Consider the following 18,629-nt stretch of genomic DNA (forward strand, 5'->3'; position numbering starts at 1 on the left):
ACTTCACTTTGAATCGTCCCTTTGAATATGTGCTAACTACTTATGCTAAACTCTCTGCTCCACCTTGTATTTAGCTGTGACACTCTGAGTACATTTTTAGACCTGAGGAAGAGCTGTGTGTGTCTCTCTCACCAACAGAAGTTGGTACAATCACCTCACCCACGTTGTGTCTCTAATATCCTGGAGCTGACACAAATACAACACTGCACCCAAAAATCTCCATAGGCAGCTCAACGGTCTAGTGGCAGCATCCAACAATGCAGAGCATCTGCCTGGGAGATGTTCCCGCAGGTCCTGCTCCAAAGGCCATTGAAAATGCCTGAGGGACTCCTGTGCTTTTCAGTGGTCTCTGGTGCAGGCTTTGGTCATCTTCTTCTGGACTGGGGAGTGTTCTAGAAGCAGGCTGGAGTCAGACCATTTAATCGCATATGGACCTAAGCTAGAAAGTTCAGCTGCAGATCTGAATTTCTTGGAGGTGTTCACATCTGGGGATTTCGGTGCAAGCCCATCTCTAGTCCCCTAGTTGGGGGGACAATGGAGAGTAGCACTTTGTACACACTATGGCTAATCCCCATGACATGTCAAGAGAGTGCTGACAGCTACTAGTCACTTCCAGCTATCATTGGGCTGGCTGTATAGAACACAGACCTTTGTGAGTTTGGGGGAAGGGAGCGAAAGAGAAAGGCACACCTGAGAGCGAGGGAGAGACACACAGACCCTGAGAGATGCAGATCACTGCCATTTCCAACTGAATTCCCCAGTATCTCTCATAATTGAGTCCTTAGAGAGTGCTACGGAAGGGAAAACCCCAAAAGATCTGAGGGTTGATCAACATAACTGCAATGATTGTCAGTAAGTATTGAATGCAAGATCTCCTGAGTGAAGAACATGAGTTCAGCTAAAGAGCTAACCCCTCTAGCTAGGGGTTGTTGTAAACTGTTGTAAACATGGGAGGGGGGTGTTGTGGACCACATACCGATCAGTGGGTTACTGTATCAATCTCCAAACGTGGATGTTTATTTCAAATACCTGAATCTCTTATATTTGCAAAAATGGGATGGAAATCTGACAAGAGCAGGCTCTCTGGCTAGATTTTCAGTGTCCCTTGTTTCTAGCCAGGCCTCCGTCATGGCAATTCGATCCTTTTGCTTGTGACCATGTCTGAATCAGGAAGTACCAAGGCCTAATAATAAAAACTAACTTAACTAAACAACTTGACTTAGAATTCTCTGCAAAGCTTTAGGTTGGGTCTTATTTAACCCAAATCACTTTCTTCATCCCTTGCAGCGAGGACTTTTTCTGTGGTCAGAGAGGTACAGAAGGAGGAGAGACCCTGTATGTGTCACTAGCACATCCAAGACAAGCTACTCTGTTTGCACATTTTCTCTCTTGTGATTCCAACGGGCCCCCACGCCAGTGGCTGAGCTATATGGGGAGGTCCAGTTCTCCCCACACATGCACTTCCATGTTGGGTAGGTGACTTCTCCAGCCATCTCATCCCTGTGGAAAAACAAACAATGAGGAAACGAAACAAAACAAACAGCATCAAAAACAGAAATGGCGGAAAGGTGCCATATGGAGCACCGTTTGTTCTGATGCCACCAGAACAAATTCTCCCATCATGGATTTCCAGCTATGATGAAGGGTTTATTTGTTTTAATATATTATTCCCATTAAAAGAATCATAGCTGCGGGCCAGATCAACAGTGATGCAGATGCCCTCAACTTTGTGGCTAACGTATTTACAGAGAACAGGAAGACAGGTGCAAAAACCATCATGGACCAGATGATCCGCACCTGGTGAAACTGGTGCTGTGCCATTGATGAGCTCCATTGATCAGCTGAGGATCTGGCCCGGGCACTCCTGTTTAAGAAGCTTGCTGTAGTTAGGGTGACCATATGTCCCTGCGCTAAATGTGGGTCACCTGGTAAAATTACTTGTATTCAAGTGACTTCAACGGCAATCAATCAGAACTATGCAGTACAAACGTTCAAATTAACATCAAGTTGACTGAGCCCCCGTGAAAAAGAAATACTGCATAGTTGGATTCTTTTAATTTACCTTCTTATCTTTAAGGCTTTCGGGTTCACACAGGGCACACACATCCCTACCCCCCCACGGGGAGAGATGACACACACCCCTGTACCTCCCCCGTAACACTGGGAGAGCTGACATACATGCTCCCGTTCACTGCTCTCACACAGCGGGCAGTGGTGGGGGTGACTGACCGAGGATGGGGTGTGGGGCCCTGCTGGCCCAGAGCAGGAACCCAGCGGGGGCTGCGCTGATGGACCAGCAGGGGGAGCGGCTGGCCTTGCGTGCTGCAGCTTTGCCCCACCACCATCCTTGCACAGCCACCCCCATCGTCAGCCACTGGACCTGCCCACCCCACTCGCTGCTGGTGGGCAGGTGGCTGGCGAGCAGGGATCCAGTCAGCAGCAAGAACCGCCGGTACTGATGGGGGGAAGACAGAAAATATGGGACAATTTGCCAATTTTTAAGTGCAGGAGGGCTTAAATATGGGACTGTTCCTTTAAAAGTGGAAGGTCTGTAACTATAACTGTAACTATAGTATTGTGTGTGTGTATGTGTGTGTGTGTAACATAAACAGGATCTGCAGATATTACAAAACTACAGGGGAGATACACATGGTATCAGGGAAAATTAGCATTCAAAAACTAAGCTTATTCAATGATCAGAACCTACTTGAAAGAACAGCTTTCTCTTACAGTAAGAACGTAAAGTAATCCACCCACGGCAGTGGTGAGCTGAGTCTCTTCGATGGCTGCGGGAATTCACTTATCTGCTGTTCAAAGCCCAGGATGGCTGCATTTGCCATCGAGGTGAACTGTGGAATTGCAGAATAGCTTTATGCATACACAGACCTTGACTAGGCATTTGGACTCCTGCACAATGCAAGCCCTTGCAGCTGAGATGGACCAGGGGACTGTCATGTCCACAGCTCCACCAGGTGCACTAATGGGATGCCAACCCCTGGGCTCACCTGCTGGAGAAAAGCAAACTGGATCAGAATAAGAAATCTGTATACCTGGTAACAGGCACTGTGAGGCTTGCCTGAGATCAGCTACTTGAACTAGAGTGAGATGGAATCTGTTCTAAAATAAAACATAATTTAGGTGCTCAGGTGGTTGTTTTTATTTAACATCTTCCCCGTTTCATTTTAAGGCTTTTATTGCTTGTGGAAGACCTCAGATCAACAGCTTTGGAGACTAAAATCCTCGATTTGAAGAACAGGTACAGCACTTTCTGAGGCAGAGCCAGTTCCTATGTACCAAGCAGCCAATATGCCTTGACACTGTGCTAGGGAGCGTACGTCTAAGGATGAGACAGTGGTTCATTTTCTTTGCCTGTGGTGGCTAAAGCAAGTGCCTGGGAATCAGAAGACCTAGGTTCTATTCCCAGCTCATTCACTATGTGACTTTGAACAAAACATGTAACCTCTCTGTGCTGCAATTTCCCCACCTGCAAAATCAGTTAAATACACAGTTACCCACCTTTTAAAGAATTTTCAAATCCATTGGATGGAACGTGTGGTGTGAGGGCAGGTTTCTGAAGCAACCATCTCACAGCTGCCAATTCTTTTCATAACAGCCATCGAGTAGCCAGCATGACTTCTGATCACCACCCACCCATCCTGGCTGGATTTGAATAACGAATCCAGGGAGGTGGAAAAACACCATCCTCAGAATCCCATGAGTCCTCCAGTCTTCTGACATGATCAGTTTTACTGGTGATGGGTGGTTTGAGTATCCCATAGTCCTTCACACCCTAGAACATTTTACCCCACCTAAGAGCTTCCTACCTGTGGAATTGTGAAAACAGGAGCATCCCACAATGTCAACCGACGAGCATGACAAGATCATGTTCTGGGAGGCGGCTGTAGGGAGGGGGCATGGTTTCTTTTACATCTCCCTCCTGCACTAGACATTTTAAATTGGTTTATATGAGTTGCAGGCTAAGTTAAACATTTTAACTTGTCAATCAGCCCATGTTTGTTGACCTAAGATTGGCAGATAGGAGAGACAGTTATTAGGGAAAAAAAATGATCACAGTGGAAATATCCTTTTCTCAGCTTTGTTTCTGATATGCAGTCCTGGCATCAATGCTCAGTATTTCTTTTTCCCGACCCTGCTAAATAATGCTGTGAAAATAAACACGCTCAATCAATTTCATCTCCTTAAAGAGACATGTGTGTGTTTAATACTGTTTAACTTGTTTACAGCAAGGAACTCACAACTCCTCACTTTTTTCCCTGATTAAGCCTTCCTGTGGAATACTTACTTCAGCTCTTAAGGACGTTGGCCATCTGTATGTTGCTTCTCTTTTAATGGACTCTGCTGTAAAAAATGGTTCCCTTGGAGAAAGCGGGCAGGGAGTTATTGGTGGGCTGCACTCAGCACTCACTTTGCAAGAGTTCATGCAAACATTTCTCTCCACTTCGATGTATATAGGTTTGCTATGAGGTTCAGGTTTGAACAACCCCCCAGGTGACAAGCGATTAGCGCCAGGGAGCGGGAGCCAGGGTGCCTGGATTCTAATCCCAGATTTGCTGATGACTTGAAGCACATGGGATGTGCAGGTGCTGGATATCAGACCCCAATCCACTGAGTTTCTCCCTCAGGCTGTTTCTCATCAGCACCAAGCAATGCCACAAATTTGTTTGGTGTCAATACCAACTGTCGTGTGACTTTGTTTGCAAGATCTCCATGGACCTTAGTGAATCTTTTGATGAATGAGGTCTGGGTTTGTCATGAAACTAGCACAGGTGAGTGTGGCCTAGTTTCAGGTTTCCTTGCATATTCTGGTCCCACCTTGCACAAAACAGAGAAGTTGTACTCATCCTAGCTCATAGAGAGGTACCGCATGCAGCTGCTGAGAGCTTGGTTCACCCCTGTAGAACTTCACCTGGCAGGAGGAAATGGGGGTAGAAAGTCAGGGGAGAGGGGTGTAGCTATGGACAGACTAAGCGAGAGTGCTTGTCTCTCTCTCTCACCAAAAGAAGTTGGTCCAATAAAAGGCATTGCCTCACCCACCTTGCCTCTCTGGTCCTTGGGTGCAGTATGGCCATGAGTCAAAAAAGAGAATTATATCTAGTCTGTTGCAGAAGGAACTTAATTCATTTCCCTAGGGCAGGTGAAAGTCACTGCATGGGAAGCAGCAATGACAAGTGTGCCCCAAAGTTACTGCTTATCCCCCAATACCACTGCATGCCCCACTTTTTGAAGTGCGGGACTGGGGTAAATTGTGTGCAGCCATAGCTAGTGGTGATGGGGGTAGAGGGGTTTGTCTATTAGAGAATTGCCATGAAGATTGGAGGGAGAAAGTGGGATCATAAGATGATTTCTTAGATGCCTGGCTGGTGTGTCTAACTCACATACTCAGGATCCAACAGGTCTCCAGATTTGGGATCAGGAAGGAATTTTCCCTCAGGTCATATTGGCAGGGACCTTGGAGTTTTTCCCCTTCCACAGCAGAGTGAATGTGGATTATCTGCTATATTCATCTGGGCATACATCTTCTAATCGATGGCTGGGGCCTTGGGCATTTGGCATCTGAATTTGGCCAGAAGGAAGAAGACTCCTTGTGCCACAGTTGTCCAGCTCTTATGCTTCCAAGGTTATGCTACTGCAGTGTGCTCTATGTGGAGACATCCTGGAACTGGTCAGAAGCTTCAGGCTAGTAAAGAAAGTCGATACCTTCTTCCTCAATGGTGTTAGTTGTAGGGAACTATTGTCCCAAGAACAGAACCGGAGTCCCATTGTCCCAAGATTGTATTGGTTTCCAGTCTGTATCCAAGTGTGTATCTAGCCCTGTAAAGCACCTCATTATTTGAGTTCTGGAAATCTTAGGTGTGGTCTACCCACGAAGTTGCACTGGTTTAACTCAAGCTGCGTTTTTCAACTGGTTTACTTCAACAGGAACACAGCCCTGTCGGGGCAGTTTTATATCAGTTTAAACTAAATTTAAGCCATTTAAATCTGATATGAATGTGCCCAAACTACAATGTGCACCAGTTTAGCTAATTTCTAGTGGGAATTGGGTATCCCGTTTCCTGAAAAAACTTTGAAAATCTCAGCTTCCATGTCACTCCCTATTTATCATAACGGAAGCTGATGCCAGCTGGGGCCCTTCTGCAAAACTGTTGCTCTATGGGAGTCGAAGGCCCAAAAGTGTCAGTATTGTGAACTAGCTGTGATGTGGACACTTGTTTTTTAGAAACTAGACTTAAAATAAATCATTTAATATAGGCCACCAAATAGCCATCCTGATTTCCAGCACTCGCTGGCCAACCCAGGCTGGATTTGACCACGCAACCTGGTGAGGTGAAAAGCTCCATGGGTGAAATCATGGCCTCACTGAGAATGTCTAAACTGTAAAAAAAAAACAAAAAAACCACCCACAGCTGTGAGTCTCAGAGCCCGGTCTACAGACTTAGGTTTGCAGGGCTTGAGCTACAAATAGCCATGCAGACGTTCCTGCTCAGGTTGGAGCTTGGGTTCTGAAACCCACCCTTTCCCCGGGTTTCAGTCCCTGAGCACCAGCCCAAATGGGAATGTCTACACTTCAGTTTTTAGCACATTAACATGAGCCCCATGCGCCTGAGTACGTAGACTTGGGCTTTGAGATGCGCTGCTGGGGATTTTCTTTTGCAGTGTAGACATATTCATGGAAGTCAACGGGAGGGTTGCCACTGACTTCAGTGGAGCCAGGATTCAACCCCAAGTCTTCAGTTACCCGAGCCATGTGGTCCGCATACAGGCATGCTTTTGTTGGTAGGGAAGACAGTGGCATTAGCAATGGATATATCATCCTCAAGGAAGGGCCTGTGGCTCTGGAATTGCTTCTCCCCTTGGTCCAGCACAGCCAGGGAGTTTATTGACCATCAGGTGTAAAGTTCATGTCCGCAGTCTTTTGCCTACGAAGGTTGATGGTGGAACGCACTGAGGTGGTGCTGAAGGAGTGTAATTTATCTGGCACCGGTCAATATGCTGCTCTCTTATATTTGAACACGTGCCCAGAAATCTCAGTGACAGGCACATTTTATATATTTTAATATAAAAAGCTATACATTTGAAAAATTGTTGAATAATTTTATGGGAAAGGAATGTTTTCCCACATGGGGCCCCAAAGCATGGTAATAAGCAGGGGGATATTGGTATATTTTAAAATAATATTTGAAAGGATTTGTAAATCCATGTTTATAAGCATGGAAACCTCACGCAAGAGACCAAATTAAGACCTGATGGGAGGGGGGACAGAGCAAAGCCCCTGCTTCCACACTGGCAATTTTTAAATCTAGTTGGGATTTCCCCCCCCTAAAAATACGCTCTAGTTCAAACAGAAATTGTTGAAGGGAAGTTCTATGGCCTGGGTTCTACAGGAGGTCAGAACAGGTGATCACGGGGGTCTCTTCTGGCCTTGGAATCTATGAATCCATGCCCAAACTAAATTTGGTGAAAATCAAGCTAAATGGACTGCTGAAGTGTCTGCCTGTCTACCTGGGCTTTCCACAGCATCATCAGAAAACAGATTTTTTTTAAAAAAAGTCCTGTGATTTAATAATTATAAAAATGAGCTCTTTGTTCTACTTTATGCCAAAATTAGCTCTCTTCTTCTTGAGGTCGGGGGTGGGGGACAGGAGTTCACCCGACACCTCCAACCAACAAAAGGGAGAGTGGGGGAAAAGTAATTTGACTGAGCTACCTTAAATTCTGATTAACTCTAACTCTTGTCCCTCCCCCCCCCACACTTTTCCATTCAAAGAGCAGAAGGATTATAGGTGCTGTAATTACCCAGCAGACCTGTACGTCATTTGCTGGACCACAATATTTTTCTTGCTCACTGTGCTCTCTTTCTTAGAGACAAATTTATTCTGTGGATGAAGACATGAGTTATCCTGGTAGACACTTTCCAAAAACACATTTTTATTTTAAAGGGCTGGGGAAAATCCTCGATGATGCCAACAGAGCCTATTTATTTTGTTTCAGAAAGGTGGGGTCCCTCCTCTTTATTCTGGTGACATTTAGCTCTGCAAAATATCCCAGGAGCCAGATGAAAGCCTCAATGTGTGAGGAGGAAGGTCACAAGGGAGATGAGTTACCATCATCAGCCCAGGCTGCAATTGCGAATCCACCTCAGAGGTGAACACACCTTGTTACAGTGGGTTTTTAGAAGATAGACCGTAGGATGAAATAACCCTGGGTGGTCCTCCAGGGTCAGCTGAAGGGAGATTTCCACAAGATATATGTCAAGAGGCAAGTTCTAAAAGGGCTTCAGTCTCCCGGTGATGCAAATCCTCCTCCTTCATCATTTGAATTGATTAGTGAGAGTTAAAAAAATAATGCAGCCAATAAGGAACTTGGGGGACCGGAAGTGTCCTCTGGGGTTAGAATCATAGAATATCAGGGTTGGAAGGGACCTCAGGAGGTCATCTAGTCCAACCCCCTGCCCAAAGCAGGACCAATCCCCAATTTTTGCCCTAGATCCCAAATGGCCCCCCTAAGGGTTGAACTCATAACCGTGGGTTTAGCAGGCCAAAGCTCAAACCACTGAGCTCTCCCTTCCCCAGGGTTATCAAGTCCAGCCCCCCATCTATCGCAGGCCAGACCTTCATATAATCCCTTTCATAGGCTGAAGCCCTTTCTTATATTGAGTTAGGTTGTTTGCCCCCGCTAGTCTTACTGGGAGGCTGTTACTGAACTTCACTCCTCTGACAATTAGAAACCTCTTCTGGTTCCCCGCCTAAATTTATTCATGGCCAGTTCATACCCATTTGCTCATGTGCCAACGTGGTCCTTTTGCTTAAATAGCTCTTCTCCCTCAAGTAGGGTTGCCAACTTTCTCATGGCACAAAACCAAACACCCTGGTCCCGCCCCTTCCCCTAGCCCCTGCCCTTCCCCTAGCCCCCATCCCTGCCCTGCTCCTACTCCAAGGCCCCACCCCTGCTCACTTCATCCCCCCTTCCTCCATCGCTTGCCCCCATCCTCACTTACTTTCACCAGGCTGGGGCAGGGGGTTGGGGTGTGGGATGGGGATGAGGGCTAGGACTGGGGGTGTAGGCTCTGGGGTAGGGCTGGGTATGAGGGGTTTGGGGTGCAGAAGAGGGCTCCAGGATGGGGTAGGGGGTTGGGATGCAGAGGAGTTATGGACTCTGGGGTGGGGGTGCAGACTCCAGGTGGGGCCAGAAATGAGGGGTTCAGGATGCGGGAGAGAGCTCTGGGCTGGGTCAGGGAGTAGGGGGTGAGGACCCCAGCTGGGAGAGCAGGTTCTGGGGTGGGGCTGGGGATGAGGGGTTTGGGGTGCAGGAAGGGGTGTGGGCTCTGTCTGGGGATGTGGGCACTGGGGTGGGCTGGGGATGAAGGGTTTGGCATGAAGGAGGGGGCTGGGGCAGGGGGTTGTGGTGTGTGGGGGGGTGAGGGCTCCGGCTGGGGGTGCAGGTTCTGGCGTGGGGCTGGGGCTGAGGGGTTTGGGGTGCAGGAGGGGGCTCAGAACTGGGGCAGGGAGTTGGTGAGTTGGGGTGTGTGCAGGGGGCAAACTCCGGGAGGGAGTTTGGGGTCCTGGCGGCGCTTACTGGAGCTCCCAGGAAGCAGCCACCAGGTCCTTGCAGCCCCTAGGCACATTGGCGGCCAGGGAGGCTCTGTAGGTGCCACCCTCACAGCTCTCATTGGTTGCTGTTCCCAGCCAATGGGAGCTGTGGAGCTGGCACTGGGGCGGGGGCAGCGCACGGAGCCTCCCTGGCCGTCCATGCGCCTAGGGGCTGCAAGGACCTGGCAGCTGCTTCCAGGAGCCACTAGGGCAGGCAGGGAGCCTGCCTTAGCCCCAGGCCCCTGCTGCGCCACCTCCTGGACTTTTAACCACCGACCAGAGCCCCTTTTTGACGGGGCATTCTGGTGGAAAACTGGACGCCCGGCAACCTTATCTCCCTGCCTGCTGTTTACCCTCTCGAGGCATTTAGGGAGCACAATCAGATCTCCTCTCAGCCTTTGTTTTGTTAGGCTTACCCATAATGAAGGCTGCTGGCCCTGATTACGAGCAGTGGGTTGACTCTCGGACTGTGCACCTCCTGAATTCTAGGCTCGGCACCAAGGCCAGTCAGCACCTGCCAGAAGTTGTTCTAATTTAGGGTGGCACTGAAAGTCTTCCTGTGGCATGGAAGGGAGCAGACCCCCCTGGGCTCACCCTTCCTCACATGTAGGCATTGCCCCAACACACTGGCTGGCTGCTCATGTGTGAATGCACAGGTGTTCTACCAGCGTAACACCGTGAGGATGTTTAACCTGGGAGCCAATGAAGCCAACTTTGCAGCCTCTGTAAGGCAGCGGAGCTGCCAAAGCATTATAGAATCTCAGGGTTGGGAGGGACCTCAGGAGGTCATCTAGTCCAACCCCCTGCTCAAAGCAGGACCAATCCCCAATTTTTGCCCCAGGTCCCTAAATAGCCTTCTCGAGGATTGAACTCACAACCCTGGGTTTAGCAGGCCAATGCTCAAACCACTTGAGCTATCCCTCCCCCCAAACAGGCTTATCACCCTCCTTGGGTGGGCTCGAACCGCCATCGTTCCAGTTAACCGCTGAATGCGCTGACCCATTGCGCGACAGAGGCAGATAGCTAAAGGAGCCACAACCCAGGGCTGGCCCAGGAGGCAATGGGTCATATTCGACCTTGCTGCAATTCTGCCGAAGTCAATAGATTTGCACCTGAGATGGGTTTGGTCTGTTTGTTCCCGATTCCAAAAGGAAGGGGTTTTGGGGAGGCAAATCCTTCTCTTCTTAGGGGGACTGGATTATTCCATGTCTTCCAGGAGGTGCTTTTGAGAAACGCTTATAGGCTGTGCTTAGAGCAAAACAGGAGGAGGGAGAATAAAACAATAACGCGCCCTGAAACTGATAGCAAGAAATGAGAAGATAGGGGAATGCAATAAATGAACAGAGACTCCCTTTGAAGTTGGCCAGAGCGATAATTGAACGTTTCAACCCAGCCCAGCTAGGGTTTTGTGTTTCATGCCTCTGTGCAGTTTTATTCTGAGTCCAGGGAGAGTAAGTACCTCTGTAGCGCCAACATGCTGGGGTGAAAGGAGGTGAATGGGAACTGAAAGGCATCCCAACAGAATGGGCCCTGGCCTCAGACTCCTGGGTAAAAAGAAAGCAACTAAAAAAGTGTGTGTGTGTGTGTGTGTGTGTGTGTGTGTGTGCCGGGGGTGGGGGGATGGGTGGGTGATCTAAGCAGAAAGTGATGAGCCATGCACCATCTCCACCTTGTGTCTGCTCCATGCTAGCATTCCAGCTTCTCCTGCTGCACAGCAAGGAGGCTTTTCACCAGGGAGAGTCACAGCCAGGTCTGTGGCTGCTGAAAAGCAGGCTGCACCATCAGAGCTGTGCAAACCGGACTGGGAGCTGAACCCTTAAGAGGAGGTGAGAAAAGCTCGTTCCCTCCCTCCCACTTTCACCTTTCCCCCCTTAGAAGCCAATTACAGCCAGGCAGGTTTGCTGCAGGGAGCCAGCAGCAGCAGGAGAGGGAAAGAGGGTGAATATGTCTTCTTCAGATGGCTCCTCCGACAGCAAGAGACCTCTCTTGGCTCTGTTTCTCTGAAGCAGTGCAAAGACTCCAGGTGTACTCCACTAGAGATTTTCTTTTTTTCTGGAAGGCAAAGCATAATCCCCACTCTACCTCTCCAGAAAGAAAGGGATGAAAAACCTTACAAAAGCATTTGCAAAATATGCACATCCAAGTGCTGGGGTGGACTAGACATGCTTCCTTAGATCCATGGATCATCCTGAGTCATATCTGCAGCAGTCCAGATGTCTGCTTCAGAAACAGCAAGCTCTTCGCAGGTGGGAGCATTCCTTACTGGTCGGAGGGAGTGGAAGGAGTGAACAGAGCATTAGACTGGGAGTTAGGAGCATGGCTCCTTTCTTGGCTCAGCTGCAGACTCGCATTGTGAATTTGGGCAATTCACTTCATCTTCCTGTGCCTTAGTTCCCACTGGTAAGATGGGGATAATACCACCCTAACTCCAGGGCTGTTGTGAGGATTAATCCATTGTGAGGCATTCATACACTAGGATGCTGAAGACTGGATAAGTACATGGATAAATTCTGCTTTTTTTAATGTGCTTCATACATTTATGACTCATTTTAAATTAGCCATACTTATTATCTAATATATCATATATAAATATTCTAATATCTCATAGTTATCCTAATTACATATCTAAAGCAGTTGGCAATATGACACCACCCAGATGTGGAGGAACCCTTCCTGTAGGTAAGAAGATAGGTTTAAGTCTGTCCCTGGGTTTCAAATTCCAACAAGGAAAAGGGAGCCCCAACAACCCAAATATCCCTAATATAATCATCTGAGCATCACGCTGGACTGCATAGTCTGACACCGAGCTGCAAATTATCACGTGGGTCATTTGCAAAGGATGAGAGTCTGCTCCGTCTTGGCAGCTCTGTCAGGTTCCTTGAAATACTATGTCCCTAAGCAGATTGCATGCAAATATTTAGACATTAGTACACACCGACTGGCACACAATTAGCTTGTACTTACAGAGGGATGAAGTTTAATCAGCTCCTGGGCAAAACACACTGTGCTGCATAACCATTGCCCAAGGGACTCCTGTGGTTTCAGATGATGGAAAGGGAAAGCAGATCCTGAATGATGCAGACTTTCTTCCAACTGTCCTTTGGTCCAAGAGCTGCCAGAGGGTTTCTGGGTCTAGGACAGTGATTCTCCAATTTACAATTGTAGGCCTCATATGCACCTCTCTCTGTGTTATGTGGGCCACATCCACACAACATATATACTACCTATATGGCCCTGGGGATGTCACATGGACCACATCTGTGTGCCAATTGGGCCACAAGCAGCCCCTGGGCCACAGGTTGAGAACCACTTGTCTAGGAGGTGGCAGTAGGGAGCCTTATTCAACCTTTTTGGTTCCCCTCATTCTCTGTCGCTCCCCGCATCTTCCCCAACATCTCTTATCTTTTTCTGTCTCTCTTCCAATCACATTCTTGTTATGTACATCCACCTAAATGACCCTATTGGTCCCTTCTGGCTTTAGAATCCAAATCTATCTCCCTCCCTATAGTTAAAGAAGAAGATAAAGAAACAATCGCTCAGTTGAAATCAAGGCACTTCTAAACAGCAGTGCTTTGAGTGCGCACCCCATGTTAGCCTGAATGCAAACAGGACAAAGATTTGTCATCCCAAGATGGATTTTTTCCCCTCTTTTTTAGTAGCACATACACAGATTGTCCTGATCAGCAATGCAGTTTCTCCATGAGTCCGACTCAGTGTATTTCCTTGCCAGAACTTTGCAGCCCTTGCAGATATTTTCATGTTGCCACTGGAAATGTATTACAGACAGCTTTAGATAGGGCATCCAGTCAGTAAGCAAGTATTTCCTTTGCGATACAGAATAGAATGTTAAAGACTTCCGGGACTGTAATTATACAAACACAATATAGCCCACTTTAGGAACACTGATAAGCTGTGGAGCTGTACTTTGGGTTTACAAAATCTTTTCTCATTTCCACAGTGCATGAGCACTGCATGCCTTCAAGAGCTAACTCTCCTTCCCTGATCAGCCCATTTTCTAGTTGCTGTGGTGGGTCAATGTAACATCATTGTCCCAGCTTTTACTTTCATATTGATTTGTTTCCTATATATTTATTTTACCATTGATTCCCACACCTATGCTAATCCATCAGCACACCTCAGTCCTTTAGTATGCCCTCACTATGTCAGCCCTGTACTCTCACACAGCTTTGCCAGTGCAGTTAAGCTCTGCCCTCTTGTGTAACTCTGTCCTGGTCTACAGCATCCACTGGCCCTAGGAAACCTTTGAGGGGCTTCAGCCATTGGTTCTGAGTGAGTTGGCTTCTGTTCCCACCCAGGCGGGCTGAAGGTCAGGTGACTTGCCCAGGTCACATAGCAAGTGAGTGACTGGAACTGGAAAGAGAATCCAGGACATTCCAGGCTGCTGGTCCTTTGCGCTCTCACCAGTAGATCACACAGCTGCCACTGTGATTGACAAAACAGAGGCCAGCAATGACTAATAGCAATCTCCTATGTAGTGCGTTTCACCTATAGATCTCAAAATGCTATACAAAAAGAAGCCCATACCATTACCCCCACACACACAGATGGGGAAACTGAGGCACAGGGAGGTGAAGTGACTCGCCCAAGGTCCTCCAGCAAACCACCGGCAGAGCTGGGAAGTGCACTCAGGTTTCCTGAGTCTCAGTCCAGTGGCCTGTCCACTAGGCCACACACTACCTCAGTGCACCCGTGGTGGTGGCTGTGCAATGGGATGTCTGTAAAATGCCCCTCTGTCTGTACTGGTGTAACTGATGCGGGTAAGTTTGAAAACACGCACTGTCCCTGTGATAATCAAGGAGAATCTAGACAATGCTGCCTGTCGGGCAGAGGGTCTGGAGAGGTACAGTCATGTCTCAGCAGCATGCAGAAACATTGTACTTTTTTTATTTTTTGGTGCAGACAGTGTAGAAGCCAAGTACCCTGTAAATCAGCAGTGAAACAGATAGTTCACAGAGAGGAGCAGCTCATGTGTGACCTAGGCAAGCTAGCCTGATTCTGTTCAGCCACTCCACTTCTTGGGAAAGTGAGCCCCTTCCCCCTGCCCATCAATGCCTCTGGCAACTTACCAGCTGGGACAGACATCGGCTGTGAGATCAGCCCATCACGCTGCATCCGTCCGGACTCCCCTCCTGGCAGCACCAGCAGTGTGGGATGACTATGGAATAATCTTGGCATGCATGGACCCTGGTCATCCTGTAGAGAGGCCATAAATCTTCAAGAGTTTCTCAAGAAGCTGGCATTTTATTTGCTGTCCTAGTTTGCCTCCTTGATCCTGCTTTCATGATGCTTGATTTAAAGGGGCAGCTCTAAAACCCAAACTGGGTGCTGTTGACTGGCACAAATAGGAAACTTGAATGGAGAGCTGCAAAAAAGCACATCAGGCACTGAGACAAGCATTTTCAGGTTTCTGAATGGAAAAGATAACTTCCCTGCTTATGCTGAAGTTATTTGCAAATAAATGTGTTCACTGTTCCACCTATAGATCTCGCGTTATCCCTATAGATTTCCTCATTTCTTTTCATCAATAGTCACTCAATTTTTTTTGTCTTATTAGAGCAGCTTTGTTCAAGTGCATTAAAACCTCCTGTTCTGAAATACTGTCTATTCAATAAAATAAATGAAAAAAGATCCCAACTGTCTGGAGGCAAAATCAGTACCAACTGCTTTCTGATAAGGATGTTTCAAGGCACCGGTGGATTGCTTTCAAACTGTAATGAATGCATGAATGCTTTTTAACCCATCCACCCAAAGTATCTGCAACATAATCTTGCATTCTACCAGATGCTGCATACACTGATGTCATGCTTTCATTTTAAATGTAGTTATCAATGCAGTTCACATTCTTAGGGCAATCCAGGCTTCCCTGCACCTTCCCTGAATCTCAGCAAGCCCAGGGGATGTGCAATCCTAACACAATTGGGCTGCTCAGATGGGCAGAAATCCATTACTCAGCAGTATGTGCAGGGAGAAAACATGGCTATTAGTTTTCAACAAATGGACGCTGTCCTTTTCAAAAGCTAAGCAGAAAGGACAGTGAAGTACATTGCTTAACATTTCAGTAGAGAAGGGGGAAGGTTCACTGATCCTGGGTAAAGAGCAGGAGAGTTGAGCTGATGAGAAAGATTTCAGATTCATTGCTCTATCTTTGAATTCCAGGAAGGTCCATAGCTGAAAACATGATAAGGTTCCTTGGTTACAAGAACCACATTTAAAAAGATAGATTAAAAAAAATAGATAAAGGATGGGTGTGGACCTGGTAACGGAGAGAGGTAAAGTGGCTGGTCCAAGGTCACACAGCAGGTCATAGGTAGAGTTGGGAATTGAACTCAGGTCTCCTGACTCTCACTAGACCAAGCTGCCTCACTTCGGTGCACAGGACATACTGAAGTAGTGTATAAATAGGGCCTTACCAAATTCATGGTCCATTTTGGTCAATGTCACAGTGACAGGGTTTTAAAAATCGTAAATTCCATGATTTCAGCTATTTAAATCTGGAATTTCACAGTGTTGTAATTGTAGGCGGTCCTGACCCAAAAAAGAGTTGGGGGGGGCACAAGGGGGAGGTTGCAGTACGGCTACCCTTACTTCTGCACTGCTGCTGGCAAGGGCGCTGCCTCAGAGCTGGGCAGCTGGAGAGCAGCGGCTGCTGGCCGGGAGCCCAGCTCGGAAGGCAGAGCCACCCCCAGCAGCAGCACAGAAGTACGGGTGTCATGGTGTGGTGTTGCCACCCTTAGTTTTGTGCTGCTGCTGGCAGGGCGCTGCCTTTGGAGCTGGGTGTCCGGCCAGCAGCCGCTGCTCTCCAGCTGCCCAGCTCTGAAGGCAGTGCAAAAGTAAGGGTGGCAATACCATGACCCCCCCTAAAATAACCTTGTGACCCCGCTGTAACTCCCTTTTGGGACAGAACCCCCAATTTGAGAAACGTTGGTCTCCCACATGAAATCTGTATAGTATAGGATAAAAGCGCACAAAAGATCAGATTTTACAATGGAAGACAAGATTTCATGGTCCGTACCGCGTTTTTCATGACTGTGAATTTGGTAGGGCCTTGTGTATAGACATATTGGCAGGGCAATTACTGCACAGACAAATGGAATAGGAAGAGCTCACTTATTTTATTTAGGGAAGAAATGTTAGAAGACCATTACCAATGTCCAGGCTAATTCACTATATTGTGGGATCTTTTTTTGAAAAACAAAACCCCTCTGCCTGTTGCACTTTGTTAAAGATGAATCCAGTTACTCTGAAGGAGAACACAAACTTGTTACTAGATTTTCTTTTCTTTTAGTAACAATATAGATACATCCAGGGAAATATTTCAGAAAGGGACTATTAAGTAATAAATGGAAATTACAGAGTGTAGTGCCTTACATCCTGAACTGCAAAAACTTGGTTCCAAGAACATTTCTCTTTCATCGATCTCCCAAACCACCTGCAGTTTATAATATGCTTTCTATTTCCTTTCAAAGTTTTGTTTAACACAAGTGCTTACAAGTACACATATACATGCAACTCAGGAGGCTTCTTGGTCTCATAGACTTCATAGACTTCAGTACTTTGGCTGAAAGGCACTCTAAAGAGATCTAAAGTTTGAGTTCTGATCTGGCATTTGGACTGGATTTTGTTTATGAGTCTATGAAGAATAAATCCACAGCTCCTTCTTCCAATACATCTATCCCAGTTTCAAGTAAACATTGTGGTCAATAATGTATAGGCTATCTTCTGTAAATCATGATATCAAAGGGTTGTCACGAGAAAAATACACTCACAAATACTGAGATGATAAATACTTAAAGGAACCTAGCATGCTCTGAGAATCTGCATTCAGATACAGAGGCAAACCGTTTCATTGATTCATAGAGGTTAAGGCCAGAAGGGCCAGTTAGATCATTTAGTCTGACCTCCTGTGTATGACAGACAACGACATTTCACCCAGTTACACTTGTACTGATCCCAATAACTTGTGTTTGACTAAAGCCTATCTTCCATAAAGGCATCAAGTCTTTGACTGAACACATCGAGAGATGGAGACTCCACCATTTCTCTTGGTAGTTTGCTCCAAAGATTAATCACTCTCACTGTTAAATAAATTGTGCCTTGTTTCCGATTTAAGTGTGTCTGGCTTCAGCTTCTGGCCATTGGTTCTGGGTTTGTCTTTCTCTCAATCTTCTTTTTGATAAGATACACAGAGTGAGCTCTAAAAGTCTCTCATTGTAAGGCATTTTGTTTAGCCCTTGAATCATTTATATAGTGTTGATCTCACCAATGCTGTATACACAGGTAAAATTACCTCCTTATTACTATTCACTATTCCCATTTATAATCCAAGGATTGCATTAGTCCTTTTAGTCACAGCATCACACGGGGAGTTCATGTTCAGTTATTTGTCCACTATGATCCCTAAATCCTTTTTAGAGTCATTCCTTTCCAGGATACAGTCCCCCATTCTGTAGATATTCTGTATCGCCTTTTCCATTATTTTGCTTGCTATTGATGTCAGGTAACCACCCTATAGTTACCTGGGTCATCTGTTTGTCCTTTTTGAGTATTGGCACAACATTAGCACTCTTCCAGTCTTCTGAAATTTACTCTGTATTTATTAAAAATTAACCACAGTATCCCAGAGGTCTCCTCAGCCAGCTCTTTTGGGACTCTTGGAGGCAGATTATCTGGGTCTGCTGATTTAAAAATGTTTACTCCTATTACAAGTTGTTTAACATCCTCTTTGGTTACTAATAGACTGGAAAGTAACTCATCATCCTCATGTGATACATACACTTCATCCTGCTTCTTTCCAAATGCAGAACAGAAATATTTATTGAAAACCTCTCAGTGATTATTAACAATTTTACCATCTCTATCTAGTAATGGGCCTATACCATTGCTAGAATTTCTTTTCTTCCCAATATGCTTAAAAAACAATAGCACACCCTAGGCAAGTCATAGCAGTAGTTTCCTCGTCATCCATATCTGCTACAAGGCATAGAACCAAAACTAAATGGA

Source organism: Lepidochelys kempii, chromosome 14, assembly GCF_965140265.1.
Source record: "Lepidochelys kempii isolate rLepKem1 chromosome 14, rLepKem1.hap2, whole genome shotgun sequence".
NCBI classification, from domain to species: Eukaryota; Metazoa; Chordata; order Testudines; family Cheloniidae; genus Lepidochelys; species Lepidochelys kempii.